A 27178-nucleotide genomic window follows, 5' to 3' on the forward strand; every position below is an offset into this window, starting at 1 on the left:
TACTTTAGAGTCTCACTGTATTCTTGTTTTGTTTTTAATTGAGGAATGAAAAGACATTTAGCATCAAACATATACACTAATTTCACATATCCAAACCAAAAAAAATGTACAAAAACAATCATATACGTTTTTTATATTTCTAAAATAGCATTTTTTTCTGTGAAGGATTGGTTAGTATAAACTGTACTTTTGTATGAAAAATGGAGACAGTGTGAAATATAATGTTGAAATATTTATTCCAAGAATATTTTTGCTAGGTTCAAGGTAATTACTCAATTTAAAATCTCATGATTGGCTGTCAGTGAAACTTATTAAGAAATTCAGAATTTTTCCTTTTTGAGTTCTCTAGCTTTTGTACAAATAATATATATGAACAGTAATAGCTTTTATCTATATAACACATTCAAGTGTGAAAAAGTATATTTTTTACTCAAATTTCAAACAATACAATGTCCATTGAAATACTCAGAGTTTTTGGAAAATGTTTATGTGTAGACATATTTTGGGGCCTTAAAAAACAACTTAATAAGTGGTGTTTATTTGTATCTTTAATAGATATTTACTGGCTACAGGTTGTCTGTTCTTTCTTGTTTTAATGTGTGTTTTTTAATATATGAATGGTTATCTTGTGGTATAAATTAAAAACAAAACTAATAGATAAATATAAGAAAGTAAACAGTAAAAATGAAATCTTAGTTTTTCTTGCAGTTATATTGTTGAAAGAAGTGCCTATTGTTTTGGTTATCATGTAGTAATAAGAAACTTCATTGTAAGATACTTATCAGTGGTCTAAATAGTGCTCTTTAAATTAGAACTTTAAAATATATTATTCTAAGACCTTTCACTATACCTTGATGTTTACACCAAAATTAAAATTCATTTGAATTTAAGTTCTCCCAAAGTATGCCAAGTACAAATTTGTTAATGCATTCAGTATTTTGAAAAATGCAGAAATTAGCTCATTTGACAATAAAATTTACCCTCTGCAAAATGACAGTTAGTCTCCCAAGAGAACAGGGAACAAGAAGTTACAGGGTTGGAAAAACAGTAAAGAGAATAAAAAAAAAACACACACACATTTTAATTGGGATAAGAGAGTGAGTCTAAATATACACTAATAAAGTGAAATGTTAACAGATAATTTTAACTTTCTATGAGAATAGGTTTTCTGGTTTGTCAGGGCATCCTCATTTACAAATTAGTCCACATATGTTTATGGATGTTCACATACAGAAATATGTAAATATAAATACACATGCATTGTGAATCCATGGGTTATTTACTTCTCTGTTTTCCTTTTCTCTCTGATATAATTCAGGTGAAGGCTACCCAAATACCCTCATATATATATATATATATATATATATACACACATGTACACATGACCTATACACACACACTTTTATATGTTGATGTGTATTTATTTATTATCTTAAAACTACTGGTAGTAGAAAGAAAATTGATAAATGTCCAAAATGTTTATGGATATACAGTTATCCCTAGACATCCCCAGGAGATTGGTTCCAGGACAATCACAGACACCAAAATTTTTGGATACTCATGTTCCTTATATAAAATGGCATAACATTCGCATATAACCTAGGCACATCCTCCAGTATATATTAAATCATCTTTAGATTAGTTACAATATCTAATAAAATGTAAACACTATGTCAATAGTTGTTATACTGTATTATTTAAGGAATAATGACAAGAAAAAGAAGCTGTCCATGTTCAGTTCAGACTTAGAACCATCCTAGGCCTAACTATGTAGTGCACAATGTTAGCAATAATGCAACATTTTCTTTGGATTCACAGTTGGTTGAATTCAGGGATGTGGGACTTGTGGATACAAAGGGCTGACTGTACTACCTTTCTTCACTATTTTGTGTGTGTGTGTGTGTGTGTGTATGACAGTTTTATTTCATACATGTGGTTCTTGAGTGATTGAATAAAGGACTAATGGGATTTGTGATTGAGGTCATCACAATCTGGTAAAGCTTCATATGTAATCCATCTTTTGCTTTAATAATATAAGCATAACACTGTGATACATTTAAGCAGAGAAATATATATTATTAGTAAGTTATATATGTATATTTTTAATGGAACCTTGACCTCACATTAAATGTATTAAAATATTTTAATTTACTATTAAAAAATCTTTGTCACTCATCTTACTTTGAAAGTGGCATAGATACTTGGAGATTGCAAAGATCCTTGATTATTTAAATGTTGATGCTGAGGTTCACTACAGAATTATTCATAGAATAGGTATAATTTTAAAATCCTCTGAGAAAAAAAGCCTGTAATTGTTCCATTTTATGCAATATTTAATTCAAAATACATTTATTAACCACCTGCTACATTCCTGGGACAGTTACAGGTGTGCGCATATGTCAGTTAGAGAAACAAAGTCCCAGCCTTTGCTGAGTTTCTAGTTCTTACTTAGAGACACGTGATTCCTCATGTTTTTAATATTATTACTAACGAGCCAATTGAATTTGATATTGGATACTTGTAGTCCCTTTTAATTGAAAGTAATTTTGAGAACTTTGCTGTTCTTGATTTTTTAAATAAGATAAAACTGACTCTCAGAGACAGAAGATTCCCTTTGAAATATATTCATAAGTATATAGAAGTAGAATTTTTTCCTTTTTTGTCATGTTTAAAAGTCTCAAGGTAGACTTTTAATGATAGAATTTAACACAGAGAATTTTTAAACTTCCAGGTGAAACAACAGGACTACTGCATTGGATCATGTGGGAGGAAATCTGACTATAGCTAGGACTGTGAACTGAAATGGGAAAAAATCTGCTTTATGTCCAACAAGATAAGCATTATTGACTCCATTATGGGCTAAATGTATCTGCTATTTACCGTAGGACACACTGTGCCATTTTATTTATGTTCCCTTTTTTCCTTTCCAGATTCATTTATTATGCATGCCATTGCTCCCTTTTATATTCATTTCTGTTTTGTTGTGTTGTCCAGTTTGATACATGATAATTATGCTTCCATCCAGTCTTTGTTCCCACCCCCAAAACAGATGGGATGATAGATGAAATATAGTGCTGGAGTAGGAGAAATTCTTAGAATGATGTTAACAGGAGCTGTTTATTTTTTATGATAATTAGCATTTGTTGTTGTCATGGATGAATGCTTTTAAACACCCTGAAAGTCTGTTATAGCTCTGAATGATGTCCAGAAATGATGGAAAAGAATTGGCTTCAGAAACAAAGCTGTGTTTCTGTCAGTCACTTTGGAACATACGATTCATTTTAGATATAAACTAAAAATAAGTTGGATAGCTGTCAGCTTGTAAGCAATTCCAGGATAAGTTGTGAATATTTGCTTTAAAATCCCTGTTTTTCATCTTTGTTTATAGATCAGCAGTCCATTATCAAAGAAGTCTGGACTAGTAAACAAGTCTGAGAATCTATTCTCAGTTTCGCTACTAAATGACTGGTACAACTTTGGAAAAAAAAGAAGGGAATGGAAATGACTATAGAAATGAGCGATAATGCCATAGGCATTGGGTAGTTGCTATTATATAAACTATTTCACTTAATCCTCAAAGGAATTTTATGAGTCCTAAAGGAAATAGGTTATTACTCCACCATCCCTGCTTCCTCCAGTGACTGACTCTTCTGCCCACCAGCAGCTTAAGACGTAAACCTGGATACCTTTCTTGATTCCTTCCTTTCTTTGTCCCCACAATCAAGCTGTAACAGTTGTCAGTTCTATACCTCTATGTTGTCTAAATTCTGTCTTTTTCTTTCTTCCTCTCTACTGCTTCTTAGGTCATCTCTCATCTAGGATCATCACTAACAGCTTTCTTACTGGTCTTCCTACTTCAAGTCTGCATCCACTAATTCAGTCTCCACATTGCTGTTCCAGTAATTTAAAAAAATACATTTCTGGCCCCGAGTGGTGTGGTTCAGTGGGTTGGGCATCATCCTGCAAACAAAAAGGTTGCTGGTTCCATTCTTGGTCAGGGCACATACATACCTGGTTGCAGACCAGGTCCCGGTTCAGGCATATATGTGGGAGGCAACCAATTGATGTTTCTCTCACACATTGCACATTGGTGTTTCTCTCCCTCTCCTTCTCCCTCTCTTTCCTTCTCACTAAAAATAAATAAATGAAATTACAAAAAAATGAAATTCTGATCTATTGTTCTATTAATGGTTTCTCATTGCTCTACAGATAAAGTCAACTTTTTGAAAAGGCTTATAAAACCTGACTTGATCTAGTTCATCTATCTCTCCAATAATATTTGAATCTAAATCCCCTGCTTATGTCTTTCCAATTGAGCCATTAAATTTTTTTAAGTTGCTGAAAATACTACTTTGTCCACTTGAAAAGCTCTCATTCTGGCCCCCACTCCTCCTACCTACTAAGTGCAGATACAAGTTCACGTGCACATTTGCACATACGTGTACATGCTCATGCTTACTTCTGGGCTTAGATGCCACAAAGAAAGGCTGCCCTTACCCGAGCTCCAAAGCCTGAAATAGGAGTTTCCCAACATCCTCATAGCACTATGATCCTCACACGAGTCTCCCATCAGGAATATGCATAGCATTCTGAATAGCTTTTTTTGGCTATATTTTCTACCAAGTCTAATACATATCTGATTAGAATGGACCCTAAGGCTGCTCACCATTCTATCACCATCTCCTAGATGTTGCATGGCTCATAAAAGTACCTTAACAAATGTTTAAGAAATAAATGCATGAAGAGATATTATTATATCCATTGTTTAAACAAAGAAATGACAATGGATTAAAAATCTGTCCAAATTTTTATAAGAAAGCTAGAGTAAATTGGGCTTATGTCCAATTTCAACTTTAATTAAACATGGATTTACTCATTTAATTACTTGAAAAGTCATTAAGACTCTTCTGTATACCAGACACTATATTAGCCACAAAGGATAGTGTTGCAGATAAAACTTTGGCCATCTGCATGGGCTCAGGGTAGAGCGAGGGGGGAGAGGGAGAGAACATGTAAGCAGGACACTATTAAGGTGTGGCAAGTGCAGATAGAGACAAGAAAATATATTGTGGCAACTTAGGGGAAGAAGGTTTTAAAGCTGCATAGAGAAGGCAGAAGAAGAGTTTTGGGGAAGGTGACATTGTCGTGAAGTTGTCATGAGGTTACAAGTAGGAATACTTCAGCGAGAGGATGGGCTCCAGAGGGTGTGAAACGTGAAGGTGTTAGGATGCCTGAGGAAACCAGTTTATCAGGGAATGCAAGCATTTCATTATGACCAAGCATCAGAAACAGTAAAGATGAGGCATGATGAGGGAAAATTTATAAAAGGGCAAGATAGAAGAAATCACAGAAAGCTCGCTACTAGCTACTTTGCTTTTCCTCCTCCCCTGACACACCCCTGGAATCTGTTTGGTTATAGCAATACCGGTCATATCTTTGTGACATGAATCTACTTTCCAAGCCACCATTGAGTGTCTCAGGGATGGACATGTATCTATTTAGTTTAGTTTATTTCCTAAGAATTCAGGGAAGGACATAGAGAAAGGGACACTGGATGACCTGGACTCTCATGCTTACTATGGTCTTTGGTGTCAAAACATTTATTTTGGATTAAAATTCTGGTTGTGTTGTGTTATTTTCAGCAAGTTACTTCACTTTAAAAGCCTGAATTGAGACTCGTTTATAAACTGAAGAGAACACATACTTCAGAGGATTTTAGTCATGACTAGTGAAATATGTAAAGTGCTTTATAGATCCCACAGAGTAGAAGCTTAAAACACAACACAAATGCTATGAGCAATGTACCATTTATTTCTTATCCTCTAAGAAAAATAATTTGTTATTGACTCTACTTTTTTTTAATATGATAAAATTTAGATGGAAAGGGTTGAGGTAATTTGCCCAAGGTCACACAGCCAATAAATGGTAGATCTGTGTTTTGACTCTAGGCAGTCAATTCCAGAACCCACTCTGTTAAATATCTGTGATATATTGTTAGTTTTTATGTCTTTCTTTGATTCACTTTATTGTCATTGTTTTTAAAAAGAGAAACATAATCAGAATTATTTTTGGCAAAGGCTCTCCCACTACAGTCTGAAGAAGGCATTGGGGTTACTGAGATATGATGGGGGAATAGGAAAAGACCAGAAACAAGAAAACTTCTGAATTAGTCAAGTTAAAAAAGTTAACAGTCTCTCTTAGGGAAGTTTTGAGGAAGTGATGTTGGGGTAGAGAATTCTGTAAAAATTTAGGAGATACAGATTATAGTATTTAGTAAGTTAATAAGGGGAGGGAGTGATGGAGACAGAGAATATGAGAATGACCTGAATGTTTCTGGTCTTGGCTACTAGTCAATGGCACATTTACCTAAAACAAGAAAACAATAAAAAGGGATTTGGGAGAATGTATACAAAATCTGGTTCTTAATGCATTAAACTGAAGCAGCTATGAACTATTCCCTGTTGTCATTCAGTGGTGTTGAAGGTATTAGTACATCTTGAAAAATAGGAATTTAGTATGGGTTTATTATGCTTCCGTTGTTATTTTATTTTTCACCTCCATTTGGGCTATTTTGTCATATGAGTAAATGAAAATTTATTAAAAAAAAGGATTATGTTACAAGGAAGTTCAGAATCATGTTAGTGAGTAAACAGTCACAGAAATGAATATAGACATGAAAACAGAAAGGAGAATATATGTTTTTTAAATATGGTATATAATATTTAGCAAATACATCTTTGATTAATTTCTGTCATATAAATACAGACAGAAAAAGGCCAGGGCCTCTATCCCAAACAAAAGCAGAAATGTTTTCTTTACTGACTTTGTTAACTTGGATGAAGTGTACTTATAGATTATGTTCTAGATACATCAGTGTGTTCTTTTTGAGTTAATATAATGAAATGTAAAGTTAAGTAATAGCAAAAATTTATCTTATTTGATCTTGGGCCTATGTTTAAATGAAAAAAAAAGAAATAATTTAATAGAGTAAGTTAACATAAAATATATATTTCTGTAAGATGCTAATTTTTGAGTAACATAACACTTTTGTATTGCAAAACAGATAGCTAAATGATTTCAATTTTATTTCAGGAATTGTGGTACTTTGGATCTAAAATGATTATATGTTGTACATACTAAGTAGAAAGCTTTAAGTTCTCTAATTGCAAGTGCAAATACAATTAGCAATTATGAGTTAAACCTAATTATTTGGATATAGTTGATTACACAGATTGGTGTACTAGTGTTTCCACAAAGTAGATTTTCTTGAACATAGTTTCTTTCGTTCTATTTAAGCAAACATAAAAAGTATTTGAAAATTATTACTTGGGTTCTTAGTATATGAAAATGAATATTTTAAAATATTTATAGAACTAATTCTTTTTCCAAGTTTTAAAATCTTTAAGTATATGCCAACATTAAAAAGCAAAAATGAAATTTCTAACCTACAACGATCACACAATTCATATCACTGCCTCTAGTGAAATTGCCACATATGCAGGTCTGAGCAAAAAGTAGGGGTAGATCTGGTATCAGTCTTCAACGATTAGTAATATTTGTCTTGAAAAAGGAAAAATCATGAAGTGAGAATAATTCCCTAGTGAAGGTCAGACATTGCTAGTTGTCCTAAATTTAAATCTAGAACATACTGGCATGAGCCTCTTGGTAGCTATTTTTCCTGTAGCCTTTTCCTGTTCTTGTCTGTCTTTCTATGCAGCACAGGGGGAAGCTGAATACTTATCTCCCTGATGATTATGAAATTTTGACTATTATACTTCCTTCTTCACAGGAAAAAGTAAAGTTCTCTTATTTTGGTGTCTGTGTCATCTTTCTCACTTTATTATCTCCTTGTTTTCAGCATTTTATTCCCATTCTTATACTCTTGGACTCTTTGTTCTTTCCCTGGTCCTTAAAAGTTGATGTTGTTCAGGGCTTTAGTTCCAGTCTTCTTGTTTTCTACTTGTTTACCTAAATGTTTATGGAGAGTGAGGTGAACAAGTAGACTCACGGGTTTCTGCTTATATAGTGGAAATTAATCCTTGCCTTCATCTGCCTATGCAGTCATGATGATAATCCAGTTTCAGAAATGTGTTGTTACATGGTTTTATCAGTATGTGAACATCATAGAGTGCACTTACACAAACCTAGGTGCTATAGCCTGTTACACCCATGGGCTCTATGGTATGCCACTGTTGTATATGCAGTCTATCATTGACTGAAATGTTGTTACACAGCACATGCCTGTATGTTGCAGACTCACTTATGTACAACTTCAGTTGCTCTGCTGAGCTCCATACACACAGATCTAGCCACTCATTGATCATCTTTATATGGATGTCTCCAAAGCATATCTAACCCAACATTATTAAAACCAGTCTCATTATCCATACCTCAAAACTTGCTTTTTCTCTTGAATTCCCCTCTTTATTGGACTACCCAGCCAGACCCTAGTGATCATTCTAGATTTGTCTTAATCTCATCCCTTATTTCCAACTGATCGCCTAATACATCTCATTTTTATTGCACGTCTTTCAAACTTAGCTCTATCCTATATCCCTGCTACTTGTCTTAGTAGCTTAACCTCCTTATTTATCATTACCTCCTGACCATGTTCTGCCTACTGCTCTATTTAAGTTTATTATCTGTTGCAGACAAAATGGTCTTTATACAAATGACTGTCTAGTGATGTCAGTTCCAGGCTCAAAGCTGTTGGTGGATCCTCTGTTTTTAGGGGAAAGAGAGCTAATTCCTCAACATGACACATGCAGCATCCATCATTGGCATTCTTATACCTCTCTGATTTGATTTCCATGGTATTTCTTCTATCAATACTTACGAGACAACGTTTCTTATATAATTGTCATTCTCCCTTTCCAATCATGCTCTATCTTCGGTTGCAAAATCTCTTTTGCTGTGCAGAAGTTGTTCTCTCTGCCGGGGATGCCCTTTCTCTCTGGTGATGCAGCACCTTCAGCATGCTCCCTAAAATATTCTCACAAAGTATAAATGTGAAGTAACCTTTTCTGACTCCTACTCATGTGAGCTGATAATTCTATTCTTTGTGTGTATGGTGCAAGAGTTAATTTAGTTGGTAAAATATTTCATCATGAGTTCTGTAGTAAAGCTTATTTTCATTGTACTAATCTAACTCATTCAGCAAGGGTGATGCTTTCCTAAGCATGAGAGGTCCAATTATTCTATAATTAATTCAATTATTTACTTATTTCTTTGTTTTTAAAAATGCATTAACTTTTGTTTTTTAGACCCCAAATAATTATCAAACATTTTCTATGTGTCAGCACTGGTCTAGTTACTGGAGATATAAGAGTGAACAAAACAGACAAAAATTCTTTGCCTGGTGGAATTTGTATTCTACTTTGGGTGATAATAACAAAATTAATATGGATATTATACAATATCAAATGTGTAAATGCTATGGGTAGAAGTAAAGGAGGGAAGGTATTTAGGGAGTACAATCGTCGGCAGCCGTCCGTCTCGAGAGACGATGGTGTAGCTTCTTAAGAGTCTATCTGCACCGCCGAGAATGGCTGTGCAGTCCGACTCGGGAGTGACACGGTATCTGTCTCCTCCCGTGTTGAATCGACATCTTGCAATGACGCTGGGGTGTCCTCTCCAGTGAAGCTGAAGCTACAGAGCCTGGGCATGGTGATATGGAGGGTCTGCTGTTGCCCATGCAGCAGACCCCCCCTCTCTTCGCAGCTGAAGGGTCCAAGGGAAAGACGGAGTCAATACAGCTTGGCTTCAGGTGCGCCGCAGGAGTTGCCGGTGTTGACTACAACGTCAAAGCGCCTTAGGGACTCCGGCTCCGGATTTTCTGTCGGGGTTTACTCCCTTAGCCTTTCCCCTGAAGAGGTATGCCGCAAGGCAGCGGAGGTTTTTTGGAGTCAGAGTTTTCCTTCTCTGTAGGCAAAAAGTATATAGAAGATAAATATAACTATGCCCCAGCAAAGGTGGGTCTTAAAACTGCTTAGGCTCACACTGTCATGACTTCTCAGGTCCTGGATCTGAGAACTTAACGCCAACTTGTTGGGTCAAACCACCTCCATTTTCTCTACCATGTTTACAGAAAATGTCTTTTTGTTGCCTCACTGTGTAACAAATTATTTGTAATTATTACTGGGTTGACCAAAAAGTTCGTTTGGATTTTTTCTAAGATGGCTCTAGTAGTGCTTGTCATTGAACATTTGCTGAATCTGCAAAGCTACTTACTGTATACCACCATTTTACTGGTGGCAATTAAGGGCCAAAGAGAAGAGTATAAATAGACTGTATTGGAACCCAGAACGTCTTAATTCTAGAGTCCCCAAACCACACTCTAGTGTAGACTCTGCCTATCCTATAGGGATTTTGAGGAAAGCACTTCTAGGAGGATTGCTTTTGGTTTCCCCAAAGTGAGGGAATTCACTAGGGGGAATTGCTACATGGTGAATTTGAAAGTTCTTTTGGTGTAACTGGCGTGAAGGCAACTTGCCTCTATGGAAGACTAAACTCTGGCCATAAAATTATGAATCTGAATCTAGGGAGAGTTTATATGGTATACATGAACTTGGATAGAGGGCGATGGCTTTATTTAAATGGCAGTACCTAGTTTTTATCTTTAATGGTGTTTTTCTGAAGGCTGAACAAGTCAGCAAGCAGTTGCTATCAAATAAAGAGGCAACTTGTTACCCCTTGGGCTTTTAAAATAGGTAACTCAGTGGTATGGTGTATGTGCTTGGGCAGTTAACTCCTCCCCCCACCACGCACACACATTCCTAAATAGCGAAACATAAGTGGCTTACTGTTTGGTTTGGCCAAAAAAATCTACGTTTTTGTAAAATGAGACACGTTTTCATTTTCACCAATAATTTCATTTGGATATTTTGAGTGTGTCTGCTATTTATGCGTAGGATAATACTGTTCCCAATGTTGCGATCACTATCAGCTTCAACTGGTCTACCTGACTGGAACATCATCCAGCGAGAAATCTCCAGCATGAAACTTCACAAACCGCTTTGACTAGTTAGATCAGTCACAGCACCTTTTCCGTACACTGCACAAATCTTTTGCATTTCACTTGTGTTTTTACTTTTCTTGAAATAAAGTATATGCTGAAAATGTTGCATGTTTTCTTCCATCTCCAATATTAAAATGGCTACACAAAAATTCAATTTTGTTATTTTTTTAATGCACGCTGAATGACAGTTGTCAGTACAATCTAATAAAATTGTAAAATGAAGTCAAAGACAAGCACTACTAGAGGGAGTACAATATTATAACAATATTAAGTTGTCAGAGGTGACTTTTATTTATGAGGTGACATTTGAGTCAAGACTTGAATGGGCTGAGGAAATGTGCCATGGGAATATCTGAAGGAAAAGTTTCAGAATAAAAGCAAGTAGAAAAAATAACTAGAAGAGAGATAAAGAATTTCAAGGGAGGGAATTTATTTCTTGGTTTGTTTTTTAGTTTGCAGAGGCAGTTTGGGGAAACTGAAAACTGAATGACACTGTTTTACATTTGTGTACATGTTTATATGTGTGTGGGATGTGCACACATATCCTTATTATTGTCTTGACAATAGTAGTGAAATTTGTTGAAAAATAACTCAGTGTAGATATTTTCTGCTTTATGAGTTACTTTGTAATGATTATGGTCCATAGCAACAGCCCCTAAAAAAAATGACAGAACTCATTTTAAACTACAGTAAGACTTCATGTAAAGAAGATTAATTGATCTAATATATGCCTATTTCTGCAAGATGTAATAAACTATTTATCAGGAACTCCATTAAAATATATATTGATTCTGTATCAGAAACATTTAAAAAATTTCAGAACACAAATACATTACAGCCTAGGTTTGATTCTCATGGTATATCAGGTTAACATAACTGCCTTCTAAAGCAGTTTTCTCTATCCTACTTAATGTTGTGTAAATGTTTATTTTGTTTTAAATATAGGTTATATAAAGTATATTTGGGAAATTTTTTTCTAGAATCAAAAATTTTGAGAGGACAAGAAAAGATTAACACCCAAATTCTAGATAGGCTAATTGTCAATAATTGTTTTGGAATTATTTCAGATGGGAGAGGGCACAGTGTCTACTCTGGTACTTCAGTGAGTCAATAAAGAACTGAAGAAATAATTTTTTTTGTATAACTACATTAAATACATACTAAATCTACTCTGTGATAAACTGAGCCTTGACTCATTAAATCTAATGACAATACAAAACCTTATAGCTTTCATATGCTTACTTTAATGACCAGAGATGCTATTTTACTATTTATAAACAGTTGTATTTCTGCAAACCCAGTTATCTTTATTTTGATAAAATAAAATTTATTATACAAAAAATATTAAAATTAAGATTCAAAACACTGATTCTTTAATTTAATTACTATTATTAATGTGATTCTTCTGGGCTACTGTTAAAACTAGAGGTTCCTGGGACAACTCCTCGGGTTTAGTAACTCTGGGCTTATACCCAAGGTCTTGCCATTGGACAAGTCATTACTAGTGTTTACCAATATCTGATGATCTCTACTTGAGGACTTCAGCAGATTACAGTTCCCAAGTCCTTAAAGTTAGGTATGGCTATGTGGATTGCTTTAGTTGATGAAATGTCAGCAGTAGTGTTGCTCGTTTCCAGGTAAAAGCATTTAATTACCTGGCACTAATTTTTCGGCTTACTCATTCCCTGTCAGAGCAATTGTGCAATATGTTGAAAGCATCCTGAAAGGCTGAGCCAAAATACCGAAGATAGCAGCCGTGGAGAATTATTTAGATGTAGAACAGACCTTGCTTTTATGAGACATACAATTTTCTTCTATTAAATTGCTATGATTTGGGGATTGATTTTTTTTTTACAGCATAACCTAGTCCAGTTTTGCTCAGATTTTACTGTGCAATAAAATAATTAGGAAAACTTGTTAAACACACCTTGCTGCTCTTAATCCCAGTTTCTGATTTAGTAGGTATAGAATGTGTCCTGAGACTTTTCTATTTAATAAACTGCCAAGTGATTATTATGATGCTGGCTTAGCATCCACACTTTGAGAACCACTGATCCATCTTATCTTGAATAATATACAAATTATTATATATTAAAAATAATTGTTGATAAGTAAAACTTGTCAATAGAATAAACAAAGGCATCATTTTATAGATTTTTTTTTTTACTATTTTGAGCAAATCTAGAATGAATTATACTGACTTAACATTGTCAAATAATTAATTACTTATTAAAATATTCAGTTGTCTGAACTTCCACACTAAATAGTTTTAATTATGCTAAATATTTCTGTCCTTAGAGTAAAAGAATTTTGAATTCATTTTGCTATGGAGGAACAGCATTACACTTTAAATATAATAAAAATTGTGAAGGGTAAATTAATATGGTTTAGAATAATCTGGCATTGATAAAATGATTTATAGTATCCATGTCAGCAAATTTAAAAATAATTTTACTTTTTAATTAAACTTTAAAAGAATTTTTCAAAAAATACTAATTGTATGACTAATGCTTCTGATTTGTCAATTAAGCATATTTTAAAATCCCCTGTTCCATTTTCACAATTAACTTTTTTCCTGTTATCCAATTGAAATAATTAGGTTGGCATTAAAGAGCGAAAATTAAGTCAGCCCTTGAATTCTTAACACTAACTTGTTAATTACCCTAATAATTACAGAGTGAAAAATGACAAGCTTTAATTTCCTTTTCTATAAAGTATGGCTGAAGGTCAGAGAGCTATTTTATTGGCATATTGAGAGGCCAAAGCTAATGAAGCATTTTTTTTTAAGTACTATCAGATCTCGCTGGAAACTGCCAAGAAACTAGATCAATATTTAAATATAATCTTTAAATACTGTTTTATCTATTCTTACAGGAAATAGTACCTGTTATATATTTAAAATAATATGACATTCAATAACCAAAAAACAAACAATCCAATTAAAAAATGGGTAGAGAACTAAAAAGACATTTTCCCAAAGAAGACATACAAATGACCAACAAGAATATGAGAAGCCATGTGGGAAATGCAGATCATGTCCATAATGAGATGTCACATCATACCTATTAGATGGAATATTATAAAAAAGACTAGAGATAAGTATTGGCAAGGATGTGGAAAAAGAGAACCCTTCTGCACTGTTGGTGGAAATGGAAATTGATACAAATACTATGGAAAACAACATGGAGATTTCTCAAAAAATTAAAAATAGTACTATCATGTGATCTACAAATACAACTTCTGGGTATGAACCCAAAGGAAATGAAATCAGTATCTTTTAGGAATGACTGTACCCCCACATTCACTCAAGTATCATCCTCAATAACCAAGGTATGAAAACAACCTAAGTGTTCATATAAGGATGAAATAATTTAAAAAAATATGGTGTATGTACCACATTTACATACACACATGCACAATGATCTGTTACTCAGCCATGAGTAAGAAGGAAATCCTGACATTTGCAACAACATGGATGGAGCTTGAAGGTATTATAAGTGACATAAGTCAGACAGAAAAAGTCAGATATTGTATGATTTCACTTATGTATGGAATCTAACAAAGCTGAACTCAGAGAAACAGAAAGTAGCATGGTGGTCAACCAGGGGTTGGTGGGTAGTGTCTGGGAATATAATATATAGCATGATAACAATGCTGTATTATAGACTTGAATGTTGCTAAAAGAGTAGATATTAAATATCCTTACCCCCTACCCCAAGAAAATAATGGTATGTGAGGTAATGTAAGTAATAGCTAACCCTATTGTAGTAATCATTTTGCAATATATATGTGTATCAAATCATCACATTGTATACCTTAAACTTATAAGAAATTATATATCAATTATATCACAAGAAAGTTTGAAAATAAGTAATGTGACAAAGGTATTTGTATTTACATATTAAAAGAAGCCAAATCTGAAGGTCACTGCCCAAATCTTAGCTATTATATCATTGAAAAAGGGTTCCTTTTTCTTTTAGCCTATGCAAAGATCAAAGAGCATTCACAGAGGCTATTGCCAAATGAGATACAGAGAATGGTTTTCTCTGCCTATTGAAACAGTAATCTTGAAAAAAAAAAAGAGCACTTTTATTTTTAGTAGCATGTAATAAATATAAATTATCCATAACAAATCTTACATAACAGCAACCTACTCTTAATATTGTTTACATAATTTTGTATTTATTTTTTAATGCAATTTATTCATCATATAGGAGGTTAGGATAGCCCTACAAGACTTTGTAGAACTGACAACATTATTTGTAACTCTGTTGGTAATTAGTTTAGAGTGGAGAAAGACTTAAAATTTTCTGCATTTATTTAGTTGAAGTGGTCTTAAAGCACATATCAGAGCATAATATTCCACTAACATATTTTCCTACTTTTAATTGTGGTAAAATACACACCACAGAAAATTTACCATCTTAACTATTTTTAAATGTAAACTTCAGTAGTATAAAGTATATTTATATTGTTGTACGACCACTGTCCAGAACTATTTTTATCTTGCAAAATTGAAATTCTGTACTCTAGAAAAACTCCTCCCCATTTCTCCTCCCCCCAGTTTCTCATAACCACAGGTCTGTCTTTTTTTTCTCTGAATTTGAGTACTCTGGATAGCTCATATAAGTATAATATTCAGTATTTGTCTTTTGCGACTGGCTTATTTTTCTTAAAATAATGTCCTCAAGATTTATTCATATTGTGTATCCTTATGTCAAAATCTCCTTCCTTTCTTAAGACTGAATAAGATTTTATTGTATCATATGTTTATCACATTTTGTCTATCATTTATTTATCTATGAATACTTCCACTTTTGGCTATTCTTTAAAAAATTTTTATTGGGGCTTAATTTACATGTAACATGGGTGTACAAATATATCTTCAAGAGATCTCTGGTAGTCTCCAACAGGCTTCCTAGGCCCAGACTGGTACATGATCAGATGCCACCAGGAACAGATCCAAGAAGTGTGGGTCAATCTAAGAAGCAGAAACAAACAAGAAGAGTCACAAAAATGGGGAGACAAGAAACAACCCCCACATCAAGAGGAAAGGAGGAATTCCCAGAAAAAGTGCTAAATAAAATAGAGGAAAGAAAACTATCAGACATGGAATTCAAAACATGGATTATAGGGAAGCTCCATGAACTCAGCGAGCTCAAAGAAAACCATAAAGAACTCCAGGGAAACTACAAGGAACTTACTGAGAATTATACCAGCATTAAAAAGTACATAGAAGCTATCAATAAGAACCAGGAGGAAATAAAGAATACAATTTCTGGATTGAAGAACATGGTAGAAGAAATTAAAAGCAGGCTAGAAGGAGCAGAAGATTGAATCAGTGAGCTGGAGGACAACATAGAAAAAAATTCCCAGACAGTCCAACAAAATGAAAAAAGACTGAAAACGACTAAAGAGGTTTTAAGAGAGCTACAGGACAACATGAAACATAATAATATCTGTATCATTGGAATACCAGAAGGAGAAGAGGAGCATGGGATAGAAAACCTGATTGAAAAAGTAATGACAGAAAACTTCCCTAACTTGATGAGAGGAAAAGTCACACAAGTCCAGGAAGCACAGAGGGTCCCAATGAAGATAAACCCAAGCAGGCCCACTCCAAGACACATCATAATTAAAATGGCAACATTGAAAGACAAAGAGAGAATCCTAAACACAGCAAGAGAGAAATAGCTAATAAGATACAAGGGAGCTCCTATAAGGTTATCATCAGATTTCTCAACAGAAACACTACAAGCCAGAAGGGAATGGCAAAAAATATTCCAAGCAATAAAAAAAAAAAAAAAACAAAGGCCTACAACCAAGTATACTCTACCCAGTAAGGCTCTCATTCAAAATGGAAGGTGAAATAAGGAGTTTCCTAGACAAAAGAAGGCTAAAAGAATACATCTCCACCAAACCAGCATTGCAAGAGATACTAAAGGGTCTGCTTTAAGAAGATGAAAAAACAGAGAGAGACAGAGAGAAACAAAGGTACAAAGGGGGAAAATGACAATGAATAAGTACCTGTCATTAATAACCTTAAATGTAAATGGATTAAATGCACCAATCAAAAGACATAGGGTAGCTGAGTGGATTAGAATGGATGACCCACATATATGCTGTCTTCAAGAGACCTACCTCAGAACAAAAGATCTACACAGACTAAAAGTGAAGGGATGGGAAAAAATATTTCAAGCACATGGACATAAAAAAAAAAAAAAAAAAAAAAAAAAACCTGGGGTAGCAATACTTATATCAGACAAAACAGATTTCACAGCAAAGACCATAAATAGAGACAAAGAAGGACATTTCATAATACGTAAGGGAACAATCCATCAAGATGATATAACACTTGTAAACATATATGCACCCAACATAGGAGTACCCAAATATATAAGGAAAATCTTGAAGGACTTCAAGAAGGATATTGACAGCAACACACTCATAGTACAGGACTTTAACACCTCATTGTCAACAATGGACAGATCTTCAAAGCAAAGAAACACCAAGGATATTGAGGCATCGAACAACACTCTAGATCAAACGCACTTAGTTGATATATATAGAACTTTTCACCCCAAAAAAGCAAAATATATATTCTTTTTGAGTGTACATGGAACATTTTCAAAGATAGACCACATGGTAGGACACAAAACAAGCCTCAACAAATTTAAGAAAATTGTAATTATGTCAAACATTTTTTCAGATCACAAAACCTTGAAATTGGAAGTCAACCTCAAGGAAAAAAATGAAAAACAACTCAAACTCATGGGGTATGAATAACATGCTATTAAATGATGAATGGGTTAACAATGACATCAAGGAAGAAATCAAAAAGCTTCTGGAAACTAATGGTTATGAACCCTCAACAACCCAAACCTATTGGATACAGTGAAAGCAGTCCTGAGAGGAAAGTTCATAACAATACAGGCCTACCGAAAAAGCATAGAGGAATTTCTAATAAAAAATCTAACCCTACAGCTACAAAAACTAGAAGAACAACAAACAAAACCCAGAATGAGTAGAAGGAAGAAAATCATCAAGATGAGAGTAGAATTAAATGACATAGAGACTAAACAAACAGTTCAAAAGATCAATAAAACCAGTAGCTAGTTCTTTGAAAAGATAAATAAAATCGACAAACCTTTAACCAAATTCATCAAGAAAAAAAGATAGAGGACCCAAATAAACAAAATCAGAATTGAAAGAGGAGAAATCACAACCAATACCACAGAAATACAAAGAATTGTAAGAAATCATTACAGACAACTGTATCACAAGAAACTTTACAACCTAGATAAAATGGACAAATTTCTAGAACCATATAATCTTCCAAAACTGAATCAGGAAGAAGCAGAAAGCCTGAACAGACTGATATAACTAGTGAAATTGAAGCAGTAATAAAAAAACTACCAGTACAAAAAAGCCCTGGACCAGATGGTTTCACAGGTGAATTCTACAAAACATTTAGGAAAGAACTAAGTCCTATCTTTTTCAAACTATTCCAAAAAAACCCAAGAAGAGGGAAGACTACCAAACTCTTTCTATGAAGCCAGTATTACATTAATTCTGAAACCAAGTCAAGACAGAACGAAGAAAGAAAACTAAGGCCAATCTCGCTGATGAACATAGATGCTAAAATCCTCAACTAAATATTGGCTAACTGAATCCAGCAACACATTAAAAGATCATACATCATGATTAAGTGGGATTCATCCCAGGGATGCAAGGATGGTTTAATATTCACAAATCAATAAACATAATATACCACATAAACAAAATGAAAGATAAAAATCACATGATCATATCAATAAATGCTGAAAAAGCATTTGATAAAGTACAACACCCATTTATGATGAAAACACTCAGCAAAATGGAAGATGGAGTATACCTCAACATAATAAAGACCATATATGAGAAACCTGAAGCCAACATCATACTCAATGGGCAAAAACTAGAAGCATTTCCACAGAGATCAGGAATAAGACAAGGATGTCCACACTCGCCACTCCTATTCAACATAGTCTTGGAAGTTCTAGCCACAGCAATCAGACAAGAAAAAGAAATAAAAGGCATCCAAATTGGAAAAGAAGAAGTAAAACTGCCATTATTTGTAGATGACATAATAGTGTATGTAGAAAACCCTATAAACTCCACAAAAAAAAAAAAAAAAAAAAAGAGCTAATAAGTGAATTAGGCAAAATAGCAGGGTAAAAAGTCAATATTCAGAAATCAAAGGCATTTCTGTACACCAACAATAAGATACCAGAGATAAAAATCTAGGGAAAAAAATCCCATTTACTATAGCAACAAGAAAAATAAAGTACCTAGGAATAAACTTAACCAAAGAGGTAAAAGACCTGTACATGGAAAACTACATATCACTAAAGAAAGATACAAATAAGTGGAAACGGATACCATGTTCATGGATGGGAAGAATCAGCATCATTAAAATGTCTATACAACCCAAATCAATTTATCGATTCAATGCAATACCTATTAAAATGCCAAAGACATATTTCACAGACCTAGAACAAATAATTCAAGAATTTATATGGAACCAAAAAGACCCCAAATAATCACAGCAATCTTGAGGAAGAAGACTACAGTAGAAGGAGTCACAATACCTGATATCAAACTGTACTACAAGGCCACTGTAATCAAAACAGTCTGGTACTGGCATAATGACAGACATATAGATCAATGGAACAGAATAGAGAGCCAAGAAATAATCCCAGGTTAATATGGTCAACTAATATTTGACAAAGGGAGAAGGAACATAAAATGGAGTAAGAAGAACCTTTTCAACAAATGGTGCTTGGGAAAACTGGACAGGGATATGCAAAAAAATTAAGCTAGACCACCAATTTACACCACACACCAGAATAAACTCAAGATGGATCAAAGACCTAAATTTAAGACGGGACACCATAAGAGTCCTAGAGGAAAATACAGGCAGGAAAATTTCAGATATCCCACGTAGCAGTATTTTCACTGATACATCTCCTAAGGCAAGGGAAATAAAGGAAAGAATAAACAAGTGGGACTATATCAAACTAAATTAGAGTTTCTTCTCAGCAAAAAAAAAAAAAAAAAAAAAAACAGCAAGAGGGAAACAGAATCAACTGTATGGGAAAACATATTTACCAATGATACCACAGACAAGGAATTGATCTCCAAAATATATAAAGAACTTATATGACTCAACACCAAGAAGACAGACAACCCAATTAAAAAAGCAGCAAAGGACCTGAACAGACACTTCTCCAAAGAGACATACAGAGGGCCCATAGGCGTATGAAAAGATGCTCAACATCACTAGCCATCAGAGAGATGCTAATAATAACCACAATGAGATACTACTTCACACTGGTCAGAATGGCCATCATCAACAAATCAACAAACAACAAGTGCTGGTGAGGATGTGGAGAAAGGGAACCACTGTTGGTGGGAATGCAGACCGGTGCAGCCCCATATGCAAAACAGTATAGAACTTCCTTAAAAAACTAAAAATGGAACTGCCTTTTGAACCAGCAATTCCATTGCTAGGATTATACCCAAAGAATCCTGAAACACAAATTCAAAACAGCCTATGCACCCCTATGTTCATAGCAGCACTATTTACAATAGCCAAGTGCTGGAAACAACCTAAGTGCCCATCTGTAGATGAGTGGATCAAAAAACCATGGTACATTTTCCCAATGGAGTACTATGTAGCAGAAAGAAAGAAAGAACTCCTACCATTTGTGATAACATGGGTGGAACTGGAGAGAATTATGCTTAGCAAAATAAGCCAGGCAACAAAAGACAAATACCATATTATATCACCTAATACAAGAAACTAATGAACAACACAAACAAACAAGCAAAATTTAACCCTAGGCATGTAAACAAGGAATAGACTAACAGGGACAAAGGGAGATGGGGGAGGGAGTGAAGGAGAGTAAGAAGAGGAAGAGTGTAGTCAAGGAACATGTATAAATAACCCATGGACATGGACAACGGGATGGGGATTGACTGTGGGAAAAGGGATGGGCAGGATGGGGGGAAGCAACAAGGGGAAAAGTGAGAGAGCTGTAATAGAAAAACAATAAAAAACAATAAGAAGAAAAGAAAGATACTTTTCATAATAATGACATATGGTGCTCTGCATCAGCATTTAAAATAAGGGCCAGCAGCCATAAAAGGAGAGAAGCCACAAGGTCAAAAAAAAAAAAAAAATATATATATATATATATATATATATATATCTTCAAGACCTGGTTCTTAATTATTTGCTGAATCATGTGATAACTCTATATTTAATTTTGAGAAAGCATCCTGTTTTCTAAAGGGTACATACTGTTTTAGCTTCCCACCAAAAGTGGACGTGTGTGATAACATCTCCACATCCTGGCCAAAAGTTGCTATTTTCTGGTTTCGTTTTTGATAATAGCCATCCTGAATAGTGTGAGGTGGTATTTCATTTTTATTTTTATTTATATTTATATTTCCTTAATGATTAGTTATGTTGAACATCTTTTTATATGCCTATTGACCATTTGTATATTTCTTTGGCAAAATGTCTATTAAAATACTCTGCCCATTTTTAAATTGGTCATTTGAATTTTTGTTTTTGGATTGTAGATGTACTTTATATTTTCCAGAAAGTATTCCCATATTAGATATTTGATTCATGGATATTTTCTTTCATTCCATATTTTTCCTTTTCATGTGTTTTCTGTATGCTTTGATGCACAGAAAATTTTTATTTTATTGTCAGTTTATCTATTTTTACTTATGTTTCCTGTGTCTTAGGCATCATATACAAGGAATCTTTGCCAGGAGGTATTATCCCTGTTTTTTATAGTATTGCATCTTACATTTAGATCTTTGATCCACTTTAGTTGATTTCCATATATGGTGCAAGGTAACTATCCAACATTATTCTTTTGCATGTGGACATTCAGTTTCCCTAACAGGGCTTATTAGAAAGAATGTCCCATACCTATTGAATGGTCTTAGTGTCCTTGTTGAAAATCACTTTGATTCTATATGTAACATTTATTTCTGTCCTGCCTATTCCAATTCATTGACCTGTGTTTATGCTAGCACTATACTGTTGTGATTAATGCAGCTTAGCCAAAAGTTTTTAAATCAGAAAGTGGGAAACCAACAACTTTGTTATTCTTTTTCAAGATTGTCTTGGCCATTCACAATCTCCAAATGAGTATTACCATGGGGTTTTCTATTACTGCAAAAATGCCATTTAGATTTTGATAGGGATAGCATTAAATCTGTAATTATTTTTGATAATGTATAAAGTTTTTCTAAATGCAGGAAAATTTGAGTTATATTAAAATACAATTTATACATGATACAACATTTATTTTTCAATTTATTAACCTATCGGATAGCCAGTCAACTAACATAATGCTCTTATGGACTTCAGACCCCCAAATAATACATGTGGTACTTCAGCTAGATTTCACCATTCTTCTTTTTCTTTTTCAAAAAATTTATTGAGGTATAGTTGACAGACATTCTGTTACTTTCAGGTATACAATATAATGATTTGATATTTGTAAACATTGAAAAATGATTAGCCAGTTAGCATCTATCACCGTACATACAGCTATTTTTCTTGTGATAAGAACTTTTAAGATCTACTCTTTTAGCCATTTTCAAATATGCGGTACAGTATTATTAACTAATTACTGTGCTGTATAACATATACCAATGGCTTAATTTATTTTGTAACTGGATCACCATTCTTTTTTAAATTGGGCTCATTTTTTAATCAGTTCTGAAAGATAAATGAAGTGAGGTCATCTCTCATTAACTCCTATAACATTACATTTAATTTGAGGACATATTTGAATGCAAGTATTATTTTGAAAATGATTTTTCTCTTTATAAGCTTATTATTTATTCATTTTATAAACTAATTTCTTATCAAGCATTTTCTTGGCCAAAGAAGACTCAAACACAAAGAAGATGTTTCCTTTTCTCCAAGAACTTAAAATCTGGTGTTGTAAACACATTATGTTCAAAGAGAGCCACATAAATAGGGTATGGCTAAACAGAAGGTAAGAAAGAGCAAGGATAGCATCTGGAGAAATTAAGTATAGATGTCATTTAAACTAGGTCTCAAAGCATGTTAAGGGTAGGTAGGATAAGATATACAAAGATAAGAGGCTGTGAAAGAGTATGGTGAATTTGTAACATGGTGGCATATCTACTGTGGTTGAAGCACAAGGCTGTGTCAGGTAGGGATGCCCAAGTATCAAAGCAAGTAGGTCAAAGAGATCATGAAGGGTCTGGTATGTCCTGAAATTCAAGCATATATTTATTCAGGAATTAAGGAGGGTTAGTTAAGGCAACCTTTGTGGAGAAAGCTGACCCTTAATCTGGAAATGCCTGGATATCACTGTACAGGTTGGAGGGAGACGTAGGTTCCCCGGGGGACACAAGGGACAATCTTGGTTTGAGATTCAAAATGTTGGTTGTCAGAAATTAATTAATTTTCTTAAAAAATAGATATCGTTAAAATTTAACTAAGCAAATTTAAAAAATTATAGCATATTTTAGAACATTAAAATGTCATTAATTTTTGTAGGTATTAATGCTAGTCACTATACACATCAGACTTTTGCATAGAAAATTGCATTTCTCCACGTGCTTTTAAGCTAGATATTGCCATGTAAATTTCTTTCACTAATAGGACATGAGCAAAAGTATTGAATCGCTTCTTGGTGCATGTTTTAAAATCCAGTAATCAATTTGTCACATTTTCCCCCATACCATGATGATGAAATAACATGTGTCCTGGCCGGGATCCTGGAGTAACTACAATGTGTAAGGCACCCTACCAACCCGTGTTAGACAAGTGGCTGGAGAGTGAAATACACTTGCATGCTGTTTAGTCACCAAGATTTGTGGGCTTCTTTTATTACAACATAACTTAGCCTATACTGACTGCTAGAAAAAGTAAGGTATATTGCTGTAAAAAAGTTTGATAACAAAAAAAGATAGAAAAAACCCTTAAAGTCACCATAATTCTATCAAAAAGAAGTAAGGACCATTGACTATTTTGGCATTTACCTCTTGAACTGTATTGTTATATTAAAGTTTACTTATTATATCAATTATCAACTTAACTGTGATCAATATTCACTCTCTTGAAGATACACATTATAATTATATCACTCAGGAGACTAGCTTTTCTAGCAGTAACTGTTGTGCTATGATCCAACTGGTAATCATGATACTATAGGTTTTTGTCCCCAAATCTTTTAACTGGCTATCATCAATTTCTCCCTCAAATAGGAAAACACAAGACATAGCAGGGTCATTCTGCATCTCGCAAGAGACATCATAATGTAAAATAAGTGTCACACGGTAATCTAAACAGTAAATACCAGAGGAGCTGGTTTTGTCTTTTTATTTATTTATTTATTTTTTATTTTTTTTAAATTTTATTATTTGTTATTCAATTACAGTTGTCCCAATTTTCCCCCACTGCTCCCCCCTCCCAGCCCATCCCTTCTCCCACAATCATATCCCTCTCCGTTGTCCATGTCCATGAGTCATTCATATACGTTCCTGGCCCTGACCCTTCCCTTACTTATCCCCCTTCTCTCCCTCCCCCCTCCCCCAGGTTTTGTCTTTTTAAAGGTTTACTTATTAAAATAAAATTAAAAAACCAAGGTACATTCAAGATATAAACCATTTTATTCAACAAAACTGGGACAAAATCCAAACCCCTGTCCTGACAGAGTAGCTCAGTTGGTTTGAGCATCATACTTGTTCGCCAAGATGGTAGGTTCTATCCCTGTTCAGGGCACATATAAGGCTCAACCAATGAATACATAAACAAGTGGAACAACAAATGATGTTTCCCTCTCCCTCTCTAAAATCAAATAAAAAAAACTTTTTAAATACAAATTCCGCATCTCCCCCACACAAGTAAATGTTGTTATTCTTTAAAAAGAATATCAACTTTTGGGATTAGTTGACTATTTTCTTTATAAAACTGACTTCAAAGTGCATGACTTTTTTTGGGGGGGTTTATCCATGACATTTTATTTATTTATTTTTTAAATATGTTTTATTGATTATGCTGTTACAGTTGTCCCAATTTCTTTTCCATCTGCTCCCCTCCACCCAGTGACCCCCCTCTTTCCAGTTCTTCCCGCTGTTTAATCCATGCCCATTGGTTATGCATGTAATTCTTCTCAACATCTTCCTGTCTATTCCACTCCCTCCTACTATACTTCTTAATTCCTGTACCATCTCCCTCCCTTTCCCCCCTTTCCCCTCCCCACTGAACTCCCCCCTATATATTCCCAATACCTATAATTATTTTTCCACTCTCATTGCCTACTTAGTTTGCCTTTGTTTCGGTTCCCTAGCTTCTGTTATTGGTTGTTGTGATACAGTTTTAATTTTAATGTTCATAATTTTGATTCTCCTTCTTCTAAACAAGTCCCTTTAACATTTCATATAACAGTGGTTTGGATATGATGAACTCCTTCAGTTTGACTTTGTCCTGGAAGCACTTTCTCTGCCCTTCTATTCTGAATGACAGCTTCACTGGATAGATTATTCGTGATTGTAGGTTTTTGCTTTTCATTACTTTGAATATTTCTTGCCGGTCTCTTCTTGCTTGCAGAGTCTCCTTTGAGAAATCACTGATAGTCTAATTGGGACCCCTTTGTACATAATTCTCTTCTTCTTTCTTGTTGCTTTTAAGATTCTCTCTTTATATTTAATTTTTGACATTTTGATTATAATGTGTCTTGGTGTGGTTCTCCCTGGATCCAGTTTTTCTGGAACTCTCTGTGCTTCCTGGACCTGTAAGTCTATTTCCTTCCCCAAGTTAGGGAAGTTCTGCTTCATTATTTTTTCACATTTTTCAATTTCTAGTTCTTTTTTTTCACCTTCTGGCAACCCTATAATTCTAATGTTTGTTCGTTTATAGCTGTCCCAGAGGTTTCTAAGTCTCTCCTCATATTCCTCACTTTTTGTTTCCTCTTTTTGCACTGGTTGACTGTTTGTTCCTTCCCTATGTTCCAATTTGTTGATTTGAACTCTGGTTTTTATTTCCTCACCACATGTCTCGTATGTGTTTCTGTTCTTTTCAGCATGACTAGCCTTCATTCCTTCCCCGTCTTGTTCAATATCTTCTGTTAATTCTGTAAGCTGCGTTATGACTGTAGCTCTGAACTGAGCCTCAGAAAGATTTTCTATTTGTTCATCGTTAATTCCCATATTTGCTTTTTGGTTAGCTGCATGATTGGCATTTCGATCATTATTCCTGGCATCCTGACCATTTTCATTTATCTTTCATTCTTGGGCGGGCCTACACTATTGGGTGCAGAGCCCTGAGCACTCGTCACAATATGGCGAGCCTTCTCACCACACTGTGTTGGGGCAGGGGTCCAAGATGGATTCCTGCCGTTACTCTCCACTGAGAGACTGGGAGCCTCTTCCTCCATCCCCATGCCCTCTGGGCCTCACAGTCTGAGGCAATGGGGGTCTGCCTTCTCCAGCGTTAGAATCGTGAGCTGATGGGTCTCGACTGCAGCCAGGACTGCTCCCCTGGAGTTTCTCACAGTCCCACTGCTGTCACCGCTGCTGCTGCCAACAGCACAGCTTGACATCTCTGTCCCAGTTTCACCCCTCCTACCCGTCCGGACAAGCACCACTTGTTTATAACTTCATACGTTGGACTTCCAAGTAGTTTTATTTTCCAGAACTTCTTATTATTTCTGGTTTTGCAGTAGTTGTAGTTCTTAGTTGTGGAGGGAGACAGAGAGTGTCAGCCTAGGCCTCTATCTCAGCTGGAAGTCAAAGTGCGTGACATTTTTATTGCACTATTATTTTTTTAAATCCTGAAATTCATTGCTTTTGATTAGTCATTATTTTTCCAAGAATTTTTGATGTTAATATAGTATTTATTTTGAGTATGAGTAACACTTCTTCTCTCCACTGTCTCTCTAATACTAGGGTTGAATATAAAATTTCAACTTTGTCCTTAAAGCCTTATTGCAAATAAATAATATTTACAAATTTTTATTATTATTATTATTTTAGAAAACCTATCACAATCTAGTGCTTTGGATAGTATTTTCTGTTTTTCCCATTTCATTAAATTGTATTTAAATCTATCTGGAA

The 27178-nt window shown here is 34.4% G+C and overlaps 1 protein-coding gene across 1 annotated transcript in view; it reads left to right on the forward strand.

The window, feature by feature from the left end:
* GRIK2 (glutamate ionotropic receptor kainate type subunit 2) overlaps positions 1-27178 on the forward strand; it is a 432031-nt gene that overhangs the window by 34239 nt on the left and 370614 nt on the right. The window lies entirely within an intron of this gene.

The sequence above is a fragment of the Furipterus horrens genome, unplaced genomic scaffold, assembly GCF_987537825.1.
Source record: "Furipterus horrens unplaced genomic scaffold, mFurHor1.1.pri manual_scaffold_6, whole genome shotgun sequence".
NCBI classification, from domain to species: Eukaryota; Metazoa; Chordata; class Mammalia; order Chiroptera; family Furipteridae; genus Furipterus; species Furipterus horrens.